At 42.8% G+C, this 17419-nt stretch overlaps 3 long non-coding RNA genes across 3 annotated transcripts in view; all 3 read left to right on the forward strand.

Annotated features, from left to right (window-relative positions):
* LOC137218231 (uncharacterized) overlaps positions 1 to 4032 on the forward strand; it is a 42897-nt gene extending 38865 nt beyond the window's left edge. Inside the window, exon 3 of the long non-coding RNA XR_010940549.1 lies at positions 651 to 4032. This is a non-coding gene — a long non-coding RNA (uncharacterized lncRNA). The remainder of the gene's footprint in view (positions 1 to 650) is intronic.
* A 2968-nt stretch (positions 4033 to 7000) lies between these two features.
* Positions 7001 to 17419, forward strand: part of LOC137218234 (uncharacterized) — a 147540-nt gene continuing 137121 nt past the window's right edge. The window contains exons 1-2 of the long non-coding RNA XR_010940554.1: positions 7001 to 10219; positions 11032 to 11118. This is a non-coding gene — a long non-coding RNA (uncharacterized lncRNA). The remainder of the gene's footprint in view (positions 10220 to 11031; positions 11119 to 17419) is intronic.
* On the forward strand, positions 11134 to 14680 carry LOC137218237 (uncharacterized). Its single transcript, XR_010940559.1, has 2 exons — positions 11134 to 11516; positions 14217 to 14680. It is a non-coding gene; the product is annotated as an uncharacterized lncRNA (long non-coding RNA).

Here is a 17419-nt window from a genome sequence, read left to right on the forward strand (position 1 = left end):
GAACCATCGAGAGTCTCCGATTAGTCTCTGAGCAGGGAAGACAGGAGGAAGCTACAGGAGAGACCATGATAGTCAAAGTGGTGAGGTCCCAGGAAACGAGGAGGGAAAGAGGGACCTCAACCCACAGGAAAGGTCAGTTGGGGATCATCTTACAGTTTGGCAACCCCGGGACCGCTGGCTTGAAAAGTTGAGCCCGTCTGTCCTCATATCTGGTGATGAATGCATGGTCTGTGTCGAGGTTAGGTAGGCAGCAACTGCAGACCCCAAGTTGTATATACAGTCTGTTCACTCACACAAAATTGTGGACATTGCATCAAGGCTCTCTGACTTTTTAATGACTCATTCACCTGTAGCTTTTATTTATTGGGTTTTGTTATGTTCAAACGTGTCATGTCAGCTCATTTAATCACTCAACTCTCTTGAAAGGTTATTAAAGTATTTCCCACATGAGAACAGTAAGGTTTGTATTGGGGAATACTTTGCCTGTAGTCACTGCTGATAAGTGGCGGAACATGTAAATTGCCTGTCTTGTGCTAAGTCTGTAGATTTAACTGAAAGTAGTGGGGAGCAGGGATATTTATGAATTCCCAAGTACACATTTTTTAATTGCCAGTCAGCTCATAATTAACATTCTTTTGTGGACTGTGCAGGTTATTTCATACCACCCCTCATGTGATGCTCCTTTACCATGAAAGTCACTCTGTATTCAGAGTGTGCCCATCTCTGTGATGCACATGAAAGGCATATGCCAAGTCAGCCCAGAAGAACATTGGATTTGATGTCAAACAGGTTTGAGCTTTTGATACACACAGCTGCCTTTTCTCAGTGCTGTCACCTCGACCATCACCTCTGAACATTTGGGGAAAGTGGGCAGCCTGAACCAGAATGTCCTGCATGTTTTTAGGAATCAGTGACTTTCAAGACATGTGACTGTGAACTTCATCCAGAACTGGGATAATGTCAATTGCAGGTTTCTTTGAGTGAAATGTCTCTGGAATCTTGTTGAAGTAAATGTGGAAAACTCCCTCCGATGGTGTCACAATTCTGTGAACGTATCAATCTTATTAATCTAACCTTCTGCATATTCCTTGGCCTTAGAGGAAAGGATGGCTCTGTGGCTACTGGTGCTAAACGTCAACGCAGCACCCATTGTTTCAGTCCCTCCCTTTTGGTGCTTTTCCTCATCTTTATCTCGCCAACATCCCACCCATTTTATTTTTCATTTGTTTTACCCTTCAAGATATATTCTAATTGTCAATATCCTATAATATGTTTCCAATTTCTTATATATTGCTCCATTTCATACTTTTTCTCTGTGTTAAAGATCAACATTTTAAAAATGTTCACAGACAGTAGCTTCAGGAAGAAGCCATTTATCTGAAGGCCAATAGTAAGTTTATGGGGATAAACCCCACTGTCCACATTAGAGACATGATATAAGGGTAAGAGGAATTCAGCTCAACCATCTGACTGAAAGTGGACTTTAACGCTGGCCCGGCAGAGGCTTTTGAATAGTTTGCATTTGGAACCATTTCCCCCCCCAAAAAAAACTGTACCTTGAGTTTCAAAAGGGCAGTTGCTTAAATGTAGCTCGTGTATATAGTGTTTGAAAAATAAAGAAGACCGAAAACTTAATCAGAAAACGATGGCAGTGAGAGGCTACAAAATAGAAAAATCTATGTGAATTCAGCAACGTGAGACTCTATGTGAATATCAGTAACATGGTGGGGTGGGTAGTTAGTGGAGACCATCACTGAGGGAGCAGACTAGAATTCATGTGTAGAGAACTAAAGAAATGAATTTTATGTGAGCAAACTTTTAACAGTCTTTCCTTTCCTTATCAATAGCAGAGACTTCACACTGGAGAAGAGCCCACTGAATGTAACAAATATGAGGAGATTTCACAAAGAACTCAACTATCACGCCATATGAGTGACCTCTCACAGGACAGAAACCCTATGCTTGCAATCAATTTGGAAGCGCCTTCAGCCTTTATTCATCATTGAACTAACATAAGATAATTTATACTGGAGTGAAACCATGCAGGTCTCATCAATGTGGGAAGGTTTGTAGACAATGCTGTAACCTTAGATGACATGAGAAAACTCACCCTGTAGTGAACCCCTATATATGTTATAAACGTGGCAGATAGTTTAGCTGGAGCCTTATATTTAAATACACCAAAAACTCACACTAGAGAGAACGCTTAATGTGATAAATGTGGGACAGACTTCAGCAGAATCTTAACTTTTATTCACACTGATGAACTCACAAGGTGAAGGCCTCTGTCTCAAAACACTGTCAAATCTGGTGCCTCAATTATTCTATTCTATTTATTTTTTCTATTAATGTGCCTCTTATGACTTAAAATTGAATTACAAATACACTAAATTTTTCACAAGAGTCCTAGTCCTAGAGAATTTGTGGACCCGGCCATGAAAATTCCAAGAATTCAGTCAGGTAGGGATTTATTCCTGCAACAGAATTTTTTATCCAAAATGTTTTTCCCCCACCTAGAACAGATAGATATGTCAGAATGAAGAAGGTGGAAGATCATTCCAGAAACACAATATTGTAAAGCAACTATACCCCCAATAAATAAAATAAGGTAAGATAAAATAAGATAAATCATTGCAGACATGGAGAGCTCCATTTTCAGATTTGGAGAAGGTAGGGGCTTCCTGATAAGGTCTGGCTCCTCTTCAGATACATTGCTTTTACTTTGTTGGCCTAAAAACATTCATTATAACCCTAAAGTCCACGGATGTCTAATGGGTGAAAGCATGGTATTGTAGGGGTCTATAAAACATGGGATGTTGCCTGCAACATTTGTGTGTCTGTGCTCCTGTCTGTGTACATGCACACACACACACACAAACGTACAAGCAAGGGAGAGAGCATATAGCATCCATTTGAACCTAAAGAGAAAATGTGAGTCTGGAATCAATGGTATAAATGTGTCATCAGGAGAGAGAGCATCCAAGATACCTTAGTCATTAATTTATCAAATTTTCAATTATTAACAAATATTTACTGAAAGCTTCCAGGATTTCAGAACTTGGCTTGTTATGAGGACTAAATTGTAAATAATACAATGTTCCTATCTTCGTAGAACTCTACATTCTAACGCAGTCAATTCAAATACACTGCAATATAAAATTTCTGATTTTGAAAATCAAACATACATAAGGGTTTACAAATTGTGTAACTAAAAAATGTTTGCTCCCAATTTACAAAGAAAAGTTGCCACTTTATAAAATAAAATTGAGATTTATAACGGTGTCATGATAGAACTTTGGAAGGCCAAACATTGTCAAAAAGACTGGGCTTTAAAAAAATATTTTACAAAATTCTGAACCTTTGAAAAGCTATTCTGCAAGATTTGGGAAGATTAAAGATAGATTTCCATTTCTAACAGCCAAGATAATTGTTCAAAATATTATGAAAGAAGTATTTTAAATTAACTGTTCAATTACAAAATACACTTTTGAAAATCAATAAAGGTATTTATTAGAATAAAAAAACTGCTGCACATGCCCACTAAAATTCCATTTAGCATCCATTTTAATTGAGATTCAATGCGGCATCATTTTATTTATTCATTTATCTTCTTCCAGTTTTACTGAGATATTACTGACATAGAGCACAGAGCAACTTTACAGTGTATAATGATTTGACTTACATATGTTACGAAATGATTATCACACTAAATTTAGTGAACATTCATCATCTCATATAGATACAAAATTAGCGAAATAGAAAAATGTGTTTTTCTTGTGATGGGAACAGTTATAATTTATTCTCTTAACCAGTTTTATGTGTAGGAGACAGAAGTATTTATTATCTTTATCATGTGCTATATTGCATCCCTGGTACTTCATCTCTCTTTCGGCTGGACGCTTGCAGTTTGGGCCACCTTCATCCAGTTCCACCCTTTCCCACGCCCTGCCTCTGTGGACCACAAATTGGACTGTTATTGGATGAGTTTGTTTGCTTGTTGGTTGGCTGTTGAAATATAACTGATCTACAACACTATGTTACTTCTTGTTACACAACAGAGTAATTTGGAATGACTATACATTTCAAAATGAGCACCGGGTCCTCTGCTTGGGGAAGGGCCAGGGCACCGGCGCGTCTGAGGCCCTGGGCCCCGCCGCCAAGCTCAGGGACAGGCCCCTGTCTGCGGAGGACAAGGCAGCCTCCGGGTGCCAGAGGATATGCTGGGATCGCACCCCTTCTCTCCGTCCTCCGACCCCAAGTTCCCTCGGCGACGGGAGAGACAGCGGGCTGGGATGTGCGCCTAGGGAGGGAAGCAGGTGCGGTTCCGGCCACGGGAGGCTGATCTCGGCCGGTGAGAAGCCCTCTGCCGGGCCGAGGACCCGCTCTACCGCCCGTGGTGCTCCCATGACTGCCGCTTCCCCTGAGCGCAGAGGAGCGGGACAATCTCCTGGGCCTGCAGGCCGTTACGTTCCTCTCCTCGCCGCCTCCAGGTCTCCCGCCACGCATCCAGCACCTGCGACGTCAGCGAGGGGGGCGGGAGCTCGTGCGGGGATGGACCCAGCCGCAATCGCCGCCCCAGCCCGGAGCTCTGTCGTGTGCTCTGCCCGACCCGCGGTCGCTCCTTCCCGGACCTGCAGGCCGAGCTGACACTGACGCCAGAGGCGCCGTCGGGTTTTCCTGGCCCGTCCCGGGACACCGGGCCGCTTCTACTTCTGGCTCCACGTGCTTCCCGGTCTGTAGCTTAAGAGCCGAAGGACGCAGCGCCGGGTCGCTTCTCTGGCTGCACGTTGCGCGCAGGGTCAGCATTGGAACAACAGCGCGGGGGTCAACTACACAGTGCACCCCGCGTGCTACTTGTTTGATCTTTTTCTCTGGTGTGAAAGGGCCCAGATTTCCCATCCTGGGCAACAGAAATGTTCTTTATAAATGTTTTGTAGAAGATATTCTGTCCCCTACCAAAATAATATATTTGGTGGCTTGAACTGTCAGAGTCATCCGCTGGTGTTGGCCGTGAGGTTGAAAAGCAGGTCACTGCCGCAACCACTTTTGGGTGCACAGAACCCACAACAGCTGTCAGACTCTGGCCATTAGCCCTCAGAGAAGGTGGACCCGTAGCGGCTGGACTCCAAGCCAGGGGTGGGGCTGGAAAGGCGGCTTTCTGTCCCTCTGGGAGCCACAGAAGTTAGTGGTGAATTGATGAATGAGGATCTGTGCCCAGCAAATAACTATTGCTCGGAACTCTTTGGTCCCATGCATGCGGCCGGACAGAGAGCACAGGGTCAGGACAGTCTCACTCACTGCTGGTAGATGGTGACGCCAACAGGAGGGGACGATACATGAGCAGGGGGGGCACCCTGGGGGAAGAATAAGTCCCCTCCCATCTTGGGCAGATTTTGGTAACTTATTTTTTGTTTTGATTGTAGTTTTCATATTTTCTGGGGGAGGGCTAGTACAATCAATTCGTTTTGAAATGCTGGTCTCCAAGGAGGGATGTTTGCACTGTAACTCGAGAGAACAGGCCATTGCATCCTACATCCCATCGGCCAAATTCCACACCCAGCTTATGCTGGTAGGAACTGCAAGCTAAGAGTGGTTTTTATATATTTAAATGGCTGAAAATAATTCATAAAAACATTATTTGCAACCCACAAAAATTATATAGCATTCAAATTTCCTTGTCGATAAATAATGTTTTATTGAAACACATTTATACTCCTTTATTTACGTGTTACTGTAGCTGCTTTTTGGCTACAATGACTGAGCTGAGTAGAAATAACAGACATCCTATGACGAATCTAAAATATTTACTCTCTGGTCCTTTACACAAGTTTGCCAACCCCTGCTCCAGAAAAGCGGGGAAAAAATGTTTTTTGAAACTCATATGCTGGGATTTATACTTTTAAAACAGTTAAACTTTTAGCGAATTTTCTCCCTGGAAACAAACTTTAGGTAGATGTAAATATGTTAAATTACTCTCAGTAATCTCAGTTAGAATAAACACTAATTCACAATTATTCCTGTACTGAGGAAGGGAATCCACCTGCAGATATTTTTATTTTCATCTCAGAAATAATCACAAATTTGTGTAACTAAAACCTAACACCCACACAAATTAACATCAACTGCATAAACTGTTAGATATTTCTGAGCCTCAAAATAGAACATTGTAAGCCATAAAAGTATTTACTTTAAATTTTGGTTTGGCGACATCTCTTGCCTGTGGCAGTGTTTACCAAAGTTAATTGATCACGGAGAATTTCATCAAGAATCATTTTCTAATAGAAAACTATCAAGAGTAAATGCACTATAATTCACACTGGAGTAAAATAAACCAGAAAACAATCACATTGATGAAACAATGAATATGTAATTTACATAAGAATATAAAAATGTATAACAACAAAAAAATCACTTCTTACCTTATTTTCTGTTATTAAATATAAAAACAGATTATGCAACTTCCAGGTATTCTTGCATCTGGTAAGCCATTTCTTTCTTAAAATGGCATTATTGCGTAATGAAACATATAGGTAAATGCATTTTTAGATTTTTATTTTGTATTTAGGAATACATTTAAGTTCAAATTTACCATTAGTGTATATAATCGCATTGGGACTATATACACTACAGAACACACTGGGAAATTCTAGATTTTATGATAATAATGTGTTATTTTGGATTGCTTTGGGTTTTCAAAAAAATTAGAAAGAAATTAAGAGTCCAATATAAAGAGCAAGATAGAAATCCTCTTGTCTGTTATCCTTTAAAATGGTATCCGGTTGAATATTGAATAAAATGGATAATGAAAGGAATTTTAACAGGCACGTACAGGGAATTTTTATCCTTATAAAAATCATTACTGATTTTCAAACGTATAGTTTTGAATTGTAACAATTTAAAAAATACTTATTTTGGAATATAGAGAAGAGCAAACCTGGATCTTAAGACAGGAAATCTAGCTTTGCTCTCCTCAATTCACGTAGAGATGGTTTTCCAAAATTGAGAATTTTGTAAAATATTTTTACTGACCAGTCTTTCTAAAAATATATAACTTTTCAAAGTTCCAGAATTGAGACTGTTTTAAATGTCAATTTTATTTTATGAAGTGCCAACTTTTTATTGTAGACCAGTAGTGATATTTTGTGACTATACAATGTATGAACATGTCTTTTTTTTAACGTCAGAAATTTCATTTGGCAAATGATTCTTATTACCTGCATTAGAATATAAAGTTCTATGAAGAGAAAGGCGTTCTGCTATTTACAGTTTAATCATCATAACAATCCAGGTTCTGAAATGTTGGAAGTTCTCTTTAAATATTTAATAATTGAAAAGTTTATAAATGAACGAACAGGGTGATTTAGCTTATTTTTCTCCTGCATGAATCCTTTATGCTAATAATTCCTAAATGGCATTTTCCCTTTTGATCAGATGGTTGTTACAGTGTCACTCCCTTGCATGGGTGTGTGTGTGTGTGCACTCAGATGCACGTACACACAGTAATGTTGCAGCTAACATGATGGGTTTTTTAAAGGAATTTTTTAAAGTATTTTTTTCATTTTAAAAGATTTTTATTTTTATTTAAAGACCATTTTAAAAGATTTTTATTCAATTTTTTACAATATTGTTACTGTTTTATGTTTTGGTTTTTTGGCTGCAAGGCATGTGAGATCTTAACTCCCCGACCAGGGATCGAACCCACACTCCCTGCATTGGAAGGTGAAGTCTTAACCTCTGGAATACTAGGAAAGTCCCCATGATGGGCTTTATAGGCCCTAGAATACCATTTCTCAACCCATTAGACTTCAATGGACCTCAGGGTTATAACGAATGTTTTGGCCAACAAAGAAAAAGAAATTGAACTGAAAAAGGTCCAGAACTCATCATGCAGCCTCTACGCTCTCTCTAGCTAGCCTTCTTGAAGGTTTAATTGACAAAATAGACATTGTCTCTATGGTGATCTTTCTCCCGGAACTTTTTTTAATACCATTTTTCTACATCAAAGAGTAAAGCTTTAAAGGTAGACTTACCAATGGCTCTGTGAGGGATCTCCTTTGTGTTTACATGATTTAGTATATGCACCACTCATTGTTCTAATACATTTTTAAAGTAGAACTCTTTTCATGTCTGCAAAGATCTTTCACAGATCTTTCTCAGTCCTGAAGATATCTATCTGTTCTTCTTGGACAAAACAAACAAAGAAACCCTTGGCTACAAAATGCTATGTAGGGATTAAACCACCATCTGACTCTGAATTCTTGAGTTCTTCCTGTCCATGTACCCACAGTTATTCACCTTTCTTTAAATATAATTAATGTATACATTTTTTAAAGTCATACGAGAAATAGTAAGTGAACGTTAAGTAATAGAATTAATTGAAGCAGCAGAGGTTAATCACAAAGTATGTGTGTATTTATTCTAGAAGCCATTCGTCCGGAATGTGTATACAGATATTTGGACCCTAATGTACGAGTTAACACACACCATACTATGTTTTACATTTTCAGTTAAGATTCATCGTTGTTTCCTGATTGATCCCAGTCTTTGTAATTATGATTATAATTTTATAAAGTCAGAAAGTGTCTAACTGATCAACAGTGACAGAGTATTAACAGAAAATGCGTTCATTCTTACTTATCACAATATTTCATGATTTTGAATGACACATACCCACTCAGTAGTGTTTATGTATTTGCAAATCCTGATCTACTGAAGCAGGTTTGTTTCGTTTCTTCTTACTTGATACTGAATATTGCTTGCAGCACTTCTCAAGACCTTTCACCATCTATATATTTATATTGTATATTTAATAATAAGACAATTGCTGAAGGACTGAATTATTGGCTCAATTGCATGCTAACACATTCTTTATAGACTATTTTCCCAGTATGAGTTTTCTGATGAATAGCAAGTGAAAGATTTTCCACATTGTCTTTAGAATTGGCATCTCCTCAGTGTGAGCACTTTCTTGTTCAGTCAGGAATAAGGAATCACTGAATAATGTCTTTCCTTCATTACACTGAGACTATTTTTTCAGTGTGAACCCTCTCATGTCTAAAGACTCCATGACTAATGGAACTCTAGCATTCATTTCATCGGATTTCTTCTACAGCAGTGATTAGATGGTTTACCCCAAGAGGGCTCTCCTCGTAGTAAACCTTGGGATGTCTTCTCTACTGTGTCAGGGATGCAGCCCACTCTGAGTTCTCTGTGTATTCTGAGGCTGGAGCTCCAACTGAAGGCTCTTCCACCATGATTACAGGGTCAGGGTTTCTCTCCACATGACTTTCCTGTGGTTTAAAAGGGATAATTTCTGGCTGAAGGCTCAATATCACTGATTACAAACACAGGGTGTCTACTCGGTATGAATTCTCTGGTGTTTATAAAAGTGGGAGCTCTGGGTAAAGGCTGCACCACATGGATTCCAGACATAGGGTGGCTCTCCTGTGAGTTTTCTAGTGTGTATAAGCGTGAGAGCTGCGTTTAAAGGCTTTTCCACATTCATTGTATTTGTAGGCTTTCTCATTAGTGTGAATTCTCCCCCATGACTAAGGTTATGGCTATGACTAAGTGTTTTCTCACATAAATGATATTCCTTGTGGTTTCTCTCCTGTGTGAATGTGCTCATGTTATTGAAGCGTTGGATGGTCACTGAAAGCTCTTCCACAGTCATTCCAAACATAGGGCTTCTCTCCCGTGTGAGTTTATTGGTGTGAATAAAAGTCAGCTCTGTCTCTGCATTACCTTGATAAGGTTCGTCTTCTCCAGTGTGAGCTGTTGGTGTATAAATGCGAGGCTTCAGCTGAATTATTTCCCACGTTCAGCACATTTGCAAGAGTCACTCCAGAGTGCACTCTCTCATGTTGTCTAAGGTTGGAGGGTGACTAAAAACCTTCCACATTCTGAGATCTGCATGGTTTCCCTCTAGTATAATTAGCTTATGTTAATTCAGTGACGAATAACGGCTGAAGTCTCTTCCATTCGGGCTGAAAGTGTAACACACGTGGAGTTAATGTTGTTGTATGTGACATGTCCTCATATTCATTGCATTCAGTGGGCTCTTCTGCAGCATGAAATCCCTGCTATTGACAAGGAAAGAGAGGCTGTTAAAAATTACTCACATAATAATCATTCAGTCATTTCTCTACATGTGACTTCTAGGCGGCTTCCTCAGTGATGGTCTTCATTGAAAATCTCCCCATGTTAGTTACATTCACAGGTAATGTTACTTTGCTGAATTCACACAGATTTTCTATCTGGTAAACCCTCACTTGTCATAGCTTTCTGATTAAGATTTAGGTCTTCTTTATGTTTCAAACACTATATCCATGAGGTATGTTTAATCAATTACCTTTTCATTGAAGCCCAGGTTAGTGTTTGACATGTAATGTCAAAAGACATGGGTCCTCAGATTGTTCCATCCTCCATTAAATTGATAGAAAATCTCCTGGCCACATGTCCAAGGACATGGAGGGCAGAGCTAGGGTTGAGTCTCTGATGTTGCTGATTTCCACATGGGGAGGAACCAAGGTGACTGAGGGCAAGGGTATCCAATGTGGTGGGGGGGCGCAACAGGGAAGGTGGGGCGCTAAAGTCCTGGAATGGGTTTTGGAGAACAAATGACGGTGCCTTTCACCAAGAATTATTAAATGAGAACTTTGCAAGAGGTGTCCTTGATGTGGAGACAGGACTCTCCAGGAGATCATGTAAGGGTTACCTGGGAATAAGTGTTAATCCTAGGAACTGAATATTAATAAAATAATAAGTGAACAGTAAGTGGAATCAAAGTATAACACCCCATAATTTGCATTGTTTTCTGCAAAATGGGGATATTATATCCTCTCCACACGCCGAGTAGCCAATGCAGCCCTGTTCTTGACCATGGGAGGAAAAAGCGTTCCTTCTGTCTGCGCATGCCTGTGGGTAAGGTGGGAGGGGTCACTCCCAACTGAGTGGTTGGGGATTGATGCCTGATATATCTAACAATACTCTGAAAGGCTGGGTTCTCATGGCTGCTTTCTCTTTCCTCAGATTTATCTGCTTGATTTCCGGATTGTCCCTGCATAAGGATGCAGAGGAGGGCAGATGGTGGCAGAGTTCCCGATAATGAAACAACAGGTGAGTAGAAAACTTACTTTGATTCCTGTATTTATCCATCTTTTGCCAAATGGTCAGGTTCCTACTTTGGGTCCGGGTCTTCTAAGTGCACCCAGGAAATATTAACGCCAGTTATGTTCACCACCCTGTTAGGGATATGGCAGGTCAGGGACCAATGTAGAAACACTCTCTTTCCCAACATTTACTTTCACTTGCTCCAGCCTCCATTAAGGCTGTGACCACACAGAAGACAGGAGAGGTTTTTTCCTTCTCTTTTTTGAAACGTCATCCCTTGGGTTCAGTGGCCTCCTTCATCATGTTACTGGCTGCAGTGGACTTAGGAATGCGGTGAACACAGGGGATAGAGAATGACTCAGAACAGAAATCTCTAGGCCAGTGGGGAGCAGACGTTTCATCAGGTGAGTCCTATGTTATAGGTGCTGGGGTGAGTGGGGTTTGGTGAGAGACAGCAATAAAGGATCATTTATTTTTTCTAATTTTAAAAAGATTAACCTTTTACAGACTACTCATTAACATTTTGATAGCTTCAAAAAGATAAAGGTAAGTTCCTTAGCAAAATTATTCACATAACTCTGTTCCTTTGTGTTCTTAACCTTCATTCAAATTAGAAAGTTGAATTCAATGCCTGCAGATTCTTATTTTCTTAATTATGACTGTGTATGGACGAGAAGGGGCATAGTACACAAAACGAAGTGTAGAGCACTGGACAGCAAATGACAGTCTGTGGAGCTCCAAGACCTCACTCCCACACAGATCCATCAGTAAAACAACCAGGATCTGCCTGAATGAGCTGGGATTCTAGCCCAGGGAACCCCAGAAGTGGGAACAATGGGCTTTCTGATCCCACCATTGCCAGCCCTGGTAAGTTTTCCTATTAGACCCGGGGATGTGTGTGTGTGTGTGTGCTTGTGTGTGTGCGTGTGTGTGTGTGTTTCTTCTTCAGGACACCCCTGGACTTGCCGAGTGTGCATCACTGTTTCATGAAAGCTATGCTCATGTGGTGCTAAAGTTATAAGACCCTCTCAGTCTTGTATCTTCCTGCGTTGGATACATAAAATTTCTCTCATAGGTCCAGATGCAAATGTTCAGTTGTCTCCTTGGCTCCTACCTGCAATGGCATGGGGCTGTCTTCCTTGGGAAAGCAGCTCTAGGTTCATGGAGAGAAGAGCTGCACAGGTGTAGTGTGGGCAGAGATAATTGGAGCAACCAAGTGAATTGCTAAGATCTCCTGATAAGGAGGTAAGAGGCTGGGCACTAAGGGAACGCAAGTCTTCAGAGTCAGAGTTCTGACTGCAGAATTCTCCACATTAGCGTGAGGAGCGCATCTCCTTCGCGGCATCCTCCTGCCCAAATCTTCCCAGCCCCGTCCGCTGCTGGGGGCCGGTAGCTCCTAGGCGGACGGGCCGAGACGAACTCTAGCGTTTGGGCGGTCGGAGCTGATCCGTCGCCGTCCAGCGATCAAAATCCATCGCGCTGACGTTCAAGCCCGTTGTCGGGAGCCATCTGGCGGCCGCTTTTATATTGTCCCTTCCCTCCTGAGCTTTGGCGACCTTCGCGAGGGATGTGACTCGCCCTCCAGGCGCGGGCCAGAGCTCCGGGAGGCCGGCGACGCTGGCGGCGACCATGCCGGTGCTGCGGAGTGGTGGGCGCCTTCTGTTCTCACCAGAGATTGAATGTGGAGAGATGTATGTTGTGGGGCCGAGGCTGAGCTCTCTTGCAGGTTGTGGATGAGGTCTGCGCCGGTCGACCAGCATTCCCTGGTGCCCCTTGGCCCGCGGAGACCTCACGTCCTGTTACGTGTGGCCAGGAGAGGTTGTCTGTGAACAGCGTCGTACACCGTGTGTCACGATTCGTCGGTGCCTCCTCGCTGACTTGGGGGCCCAGGTCCATACTGTTGCAGCCTTGGCGTTGGGGCTGCTCAACAGGGGCCACTTCAGTTTCTCCGGGTTCCACGCGATGCGGTCACGGGGGCGGGTATCGCCCTGAGGCAGGGGCATGGGATGCTTGTCAACAGACGGGATCCACCCGGCAGATTGAACCAACGTCTACGCGGGGAGCTCCCTTCCCCACTCTTTGGTCGCCTCGTCAGCGTGGCGCTTGCGTTTCCAACCTGTTCAGGTCCCCTCACCGCGGACTGTCGAGGGCAAGCGTGTAGGGCGCTCATGGAGGGCCGGCAGTTCTTCCTAGGCTTCCGTGGTCGTTGGTAGTAGCCGTTTCTCTTTGTGAAACAGGGCCCGCCCGGGGCATCCGTGATGGTCGGGAGGAAATACGAGCCAGGCCGCGGTCCTGGGTCGGCGCGGTTGTCGGTAGCTTCTCTGAAGAAGCTCTGCAGACAGTAAACGACCTATAGACGAGCGGGCGCAGGGGAGGACCTCCCAGGGCGAGAAATGAGACCGATGGTGGCCTGGGTCGAGGACGGGTGTCAGGGTCGTGGTGGTGCGCCTTCGCCCGTGTGCGATCTGGATACTTCCTGTTGAAGTTCACAGCAGTTGCACGTCACTTGACGTCTGCAGCGGCAAGGTCGACCAGATGGCCAGATTTCGGTATTGGGGCAAGAAGAAACTTTAATGAATTGAAATTCTTTTTGTTGTGAGATTCATTACAATGTGAACATTAGTGAAATAAGAAATCCTAAGATTTACAGTAAACCCACATTACTGTAATAATTACTATCGTTTGCAGCTTTTTTCACAAAGTGTTTATGAAATTTAAAATATATTTAGTACATTTTTTTGCGATACAAGTCTGCTAATGAGAAAAATGGAATTCTTTGGCAAGGGGGATGCCATTTAACTTATTACAGATTCCTATCATCAAAATTTCAATTGTTAATGCTGACTTATAAGGAGATTTTGCATGGTTTATGTATTTCATATTTGAAAATTCTTTTCACACAGATATGTACTACCAAATACTGCAGTTCATGAGTGTGTGATTTTAATTGACCATATTCATTGTCTGGAAGGAATTTATAAAATTCTGTTTGATTCTTCTATTGATATTTGCCTTTTAGTATGTCATTATATTGTCCATTAGTCATTGACAATTCTGTCTGCAGTTAATTTTAAAAACATTGATTCAAGTTTCTCTATCCACAGAGTATCTGATTGCTTGAAGATAATGAAGGAGGGTTTTGGGATGCAGAATTTTCTAAAACCACCTGGAAGCCTGGGAACCTCTCCCTCCAACCACAAGGCCCTGCCCCACACCCTGCAGCAGCCAATGTGGAAAATCACACTCCAACCACCGCAACAATAGGCCCCAAGTGTCAGGACTTGGACAGTGACTCACAGCTTCGCCATTTTCATTCCTTTCCATGTAGAATCAAATGCAGGGAAAGCCAAATATGTTCCCTTAAGTAATCACTTAGGACGACCCTCTTCCTATCAACTTGTCTCCAGCCTCCTCACATCACAAGCTCTGGGGAGCACATGCCTTCCTTTTTTTGGTCACCAGAAAGTGTCCCCACTCTTATGTGCCCTGAGTCTCAGCCTGATGTGAGTGGTGGTGGCTGACTCCTGTGCTCTATAGACAAGTTCTGAGTAAATAGTGCTTGTTCTCATTTGGGGTGTGTGTGTGTCTTTTTTCATATCTACAGAGCTTAGGATGGCAGGAAGCAAATAAAACTCATGATAATGTTTCCCATGTTATTTTAAAAATCACATTTATTAATCACCATTTTTTAAGTTGAGACATAATTCACATACTATAAAATTCACCCTTTGAAAAGTGTAGAATTTAGTGACTTATAATCTATTCCCAAAGTTGTGCAACCATCAGCACTAATACCAGAACATTTAATCACCTCAAAAAGAAACCCCATCCCTATTAATCTCTTCTATTCCACCTATGCTCAGGCCGTGGCCACCACAAATCTGCTTTCTGTCTCTACGGATATGCCTATTCTCAATATTTCATGTGACTGGAATCATACAATATGTGCCTTTTATGTCTGGCTTCTTATACTGAATATCATGCTTTTGAGGCTCATGCTTTAGAATGTATCAGTAATGTATTCCTTTGTTTGGCCTAAGAATTTTTCTTTTTAAGCCATAAGGTTTTACGTACATTCACATGCCACCAGGGTTTTTGGAGTTTTTTTTTTTTTGTAAAATATATATTTTCAATTTTTTTTAATTTATTAATTTATTTTTGGCTGCATTGGGTCTTCGTGGATGCGCGAGGGGTTTCTTTGTTGGTTGCGGTGAGCGGGGGCTACTCTTCATTGCCGTGCGCGGACCTCTCATTGCGGTGGCCTCTCTCGTCGCGGAGCACCGGCTCTAGAGTGCAGGCTCAGTAGTTGTGGCACACGGGCCTAGCTGCTCCGCAGCATGTGGGATCTTCCTGAACCAGGGATCGAACCCGTGTCCCCTGCATTGGCAGGCGGATTGCTAACCACTGCGCCACCAGGGAAGCCCCATATTTTCAATTTTAACCATTTAAAGTCTACAGTTGACTAACATTAAGTACTGCTTCCCTGCCTGGTCCCAACATACCCCCACTCACCTGGAGCTTCCAGTAGGCCCAGAGGACACAAGCCCAGCCATGCTGCCCTTCCTTGGAAACACCAACGTCATCCATCATAACCATGACCCCACTATTAGTGACCCTCATTGTAGCAAAAAGAACCCCGGACATGGATAGACTCTAGTGAAGAGGGCAGCTGCCACCAGGCAAGTTGTTGTGCTTGGGACAAGGAAGCAGTGCCCTGCGACCTGCATTTCACCCTGGGACCCCATGAAGTACAGTGCTGGTCTCCTGAGGGCATATTCTGCTGAGGTCCCTGCCACGCCCCTATGGAGGAGAACCAGTGAACCCTTAGGGACATCTCTTGTCATTCTTTTCTGCCTTCCTTCCTTTCTTTCTCTTTTTCTTTTTCCACCCGGAAGAGGTAAAGCTTGACAAGAAAATAGTAAATGACTTTCTAGACCATCCATATTTCAGGGCTGTCTCATGGACCTGTCCTTATTTTCTCAATAAAAACCCTTTAAGGAACTAAGATGTGCTATGTGTTCCATGCACGCTCACCTGTGTGCCTTCCCCTCACAGTCCTTCATCTTCCCTTCCCTCTTCCAACACTTCACTCCACTGTGGGGGCTTATACAAGGGCAAAGATTGCTGTGAGTTCCAGCATAGTGTCTGCCTCACCCCCTTCATGACTGTCTTGCTGACTCAATAGCCTTTGTTCTGGCTGCTCGGGAACCCTTGTCTGTCCTCTGCTCAGGGACACTGCTCATCGTTAGCAACACCCAACTGTATTCCCCACTGTTCAGGCCCTGGGAAATCGGCTGTCCTGACCTGGGACAGCTTTAAATATATGAAATTGCTACCTTCCACCTCTGGTGTCAGAAGACTGGGTGTGTGGCCCAAGGCTCTCGGAAGTGTTTTGCATCCTCCCAGAATCTCCTCTCACCTCCCTAAGAAACTCTACTACAAGGATACCTCCAACCAACACCCTCCATTAGGTGCTGAGCTGTCAATATTTCCAGCCCAGAAAGACCACAGCCTGTGCTTTGCAACAGGGAAAACCCTCCCCTCTACCTCCAGTCCATCCAAGTGTCCCCACCGTTCCTCAGCTCGCACAGCCCACAGACGGTTTCTGAGTCTGTACAGCAGGCGAAGTCCCATAGGTGTCAGGTCCTGAGTCTCTTCCAGCTACCATGTTCCACTCAAACCTACATGAAGAGTCCACGGTCCTCTGGGAGTGCAAGGGCCCCTCCCATGTGCCTCTTCTGGCACTGTTGCTGGATCTCCTTCCTCCTTAAGTCAGGGGAAAGAGCTTGGTTTCTCTGGGCCTGTGAGTGGGGAAGTGTAGGAGGAGAGGAGCGGCCTAGAGTCCAGCCTATTCTGCATCCTGTGGGCCCATGACTCTGGTGGGTGGAAGCAGAGGGGGTAATGGGACAGCGAGGCTCTTGGTCTGCTTAGTCGCTCGGGATTTAGGGCACATTCAAGTGGAGGCTGAACCTAGTGGAGCATGTTGGTCAACAAGCAATTTCTGCATGTGTAGGAGCTGAACCAGTTCACCAAGCTCTCTCAAAATTAATAAACACTCTTACTTCTGGCAACAGGGGAAGGGCAGATGATGTTCCAGTAAACTCCTCTTTAACCTCCTGGGAACATTCTGACAGGGTCTTTGAATATAGAACAAATGTCTGCTTTGGTTAAGAAGACATTGGGTGATTTGAAGGTACATTCTGGTAATGTAGAAAACTACAGTACTTCAAAATTAAAATCCTATTTTATGATTTAGAATCTACTGTACTTAGATGACTGATTGTTTAATGAAAATTGTTTAATGAAG

This window comes from Pseudorca crassidens, unplaced genomic scaffold (genome assembly GCF_039906515.1).
Source record: "Pseudorca crassidens isolate mPseCra1 unplaced genomic scaffold, mPseCra1.hap1 Scaffold_64, whole genome shotgun sequence".
NCBI lineage: Eukaryota > Metazoa > Chordata > Mammalia > Artiodactyla > Delphinidae > Pseudorca > Pseudorca crassidens.